Raw genomic sequence first — 2,562 nt, 5'->3', positions numbered from 1 at the left:
CCGGGCTGGAGAGTGCTCCAGCTCCGCCGAGCGTTCTCGGCAGGTATCTAAATAGGCGTCCTGTTGCACCGAACGGCAAGAACCGAGGGGCAGAGTGTACTCTGCCTCTGCCGAGCGTTCTCGGCAGCCGTCTCGGTGCAGCGTGCAACAACCACCTTCTGCATCTCGCACCGCGATCGACCAGCAGTCGTCCGGGGTGGAGAGTTCTCCACCTCTGCCGAGCGTTCTCGGCCACTGGTCATCGCCCGCCTTAGCACAAATACGCGAACCCGCGATAACGAACGAAAACCGCGCGTCACGAGTCCTGCCGCATCGACAGTCCTAAAATTAAATCGGTTACAGCTGATCAGCCGCGCTAGCCGAAATCGCGAGGAAAAAAGGGAGCATAGCGAGCCCGTCAGTTTTTGCGGCCCGTCATAACATCGTCGCGAGCAACACCGCTCACTCGCTCTCACTTGCTCCCTCGCATTCTTGCCAGCGACTCACGCACTCACACACGCACTACTTGCGATACCACCGCGCCGATTGCGCTTCACATCTCAACCAACACACACACACACACACTCACACGCACGCCCGCTCTGCATTATAAGATAAACACCGCGCCGCTTGCGCTTCGCACACACACAAATACACGTACATACACACGCACGCACACACACTCGCCGATATACGTTGCGACCGTCTCGGCGCTAAGCCGTTTCTTTTGCTCCATTCTAGTAGAATATAAACTGTTTCGACGAATCTAATAAAGCGAATTGTTTTTGTTATCATACACTTGTCTGAGACTTTACTTGCCTTGCATTCTCCCACCGATCGAACCTCTTTCGAATCCTCGGACTAATATTCCGACGAGCTAACGCCGTGCAAGTCGAAAGTTAGGTAGTTACAGAGAGACGATATAAACTAATGATGACTTTCAGAGAACACTATTGTGTGACAATATTAGAAAAGGAGATTGTAAAAATGAAGATAGAAAAGTATTGTAAGGGAAGAGAAGAAACAAAAGAAGAAGTGGAAGTTATGAGAAAGAAAGAGATTATATTATTTGGGAATAGAATCTGGCAAATTTTTAGTATTATTTTGTCTATTTATGCCATGTTTTTGCTTTTTAATATGGATCATTTGAGATTTCAGTCTTTTAATATAAGAAGTCTCATTACCTAAAATTTTGACTTCATTCCATTTGAAATTGTGATTCAAGTCAATGCGGTGGTCAGATATAACTGATGGAGAATCTGTTCTTTTTTTATATCTGAAATGAGTTCATTTAACCTAGTATTTAATTTTCATTTTTCTTGTTTGGCCAACATAGCTGCCTTAATAGCACAAAGTCGTCTACCTCTTTCGTCTGAGTCGACTCTGAGTCGACTCTGAGTCGACTTATGTTGCTAGACGTCTGAAAATAGACGTCCGTATGTTGACTTTAACAACTTAGAGACGTCTCCAAGTCATACACTGTCCCACTTTGAAGACGACTGTAAGCCGATTTTAAATCAACCATCATGCGGGCATATATATATAGTATGTGCGGCTTTAATTCTGACAAGTCAACTTAAGTCGACTATTTTACAAATGTCTACTTTAAGCGGCGTCTACAATAAGATCTTAAGACCTAAGATTTAAGCTTTAAACCTTTAACTTAAGCGTTAAGCATAAGCTGTTAAGTTATAGTGTCCACAATGAAATATTATTAAATCTATGACTTAAATCAACGATCTTAAAGTCTTAACCTAAAATCAGAACGTTTCTCAGAGTGAAATTCAGATATACAGCTATAAACGTGCAACTCGTGCAAGCCTGTCAGTCGCCGTCAATGTATATTTACAGATTATCGTTTCCTAACAGTTTTTACAGGTTATCGTATCCCACTCGGCTTTAAACCGTAAGATTTTAGCACTAAGAAATGAAATTTCGCCAATTCGTTTAAGGATTAAAGTTATAGCTTAAGTACTGGCGGGAAAGCCTTACGGACGGAAATGACGTCACAAATTACGACTTAAAGCTTAAAGGTTGGATTATACTGGCCGTAATCTGTTAACTTATGCTGTAATCTGTAAAAATTGACCAATTATAATCGATTATTCCCCTCTCATTCGACTGTGATTGGTCAATTTTTACAGATTACGGCATAAGTTAACAGTTTACGGCCAGTATAAATCAACCTTTAATCTTAGGTCTTAAGATCTTATTGTAGACACCGCTTTAGATGTCCTAAAGTCGACATTTGAGGGACGTCTATAGACGTCTGAATAAAGTCGACTTACGGTCGACTCTAAAGGGCCTGACTTAACAAAGTCGACTTGTAGTCGACATATCGACTGCATTTGTGCTGCATTAGGATGGCATCACAATTATCACAAATCATTTTATATACAATACAACATTTTGGTTAGATAATGATTCAAGTTGATCTTTGCCTCTCTTTATGAAACCTTTGAGCGTATTTATGATAGAGTAAGAGTAGAGGTGGTAGGCCGGTTCAAAGCCATGGGACTCCGAGGGGGGTGCGGGGCGCGGGGAAAGTACAAGGCGCGGGGGGTATGATGTCACGGGAGGGGA

Source organism: Cyphomyrmex costatus, unplaced genomic scaffold (genome assembly GCF_001594065.2).
Source record: "Cyphomyrmex costatus isolate MS0001 unplaced genomic scaffold, Ccosl1.0 scaffold411, whole genome shotgun sequence".
NCBI classification, from domain to species: domain Eukaryota; kingdom Metazoa; phylum Arthropoda; class Insecta; order Hymenoptera; family Formicidae; genus Cyphomyrmex; species Cyphomyrmex costatus.
The sequence above is the reverse complement of the archived record's forward strand: the minus strand, read 5'-3'. Positions refer to the sequence as shown.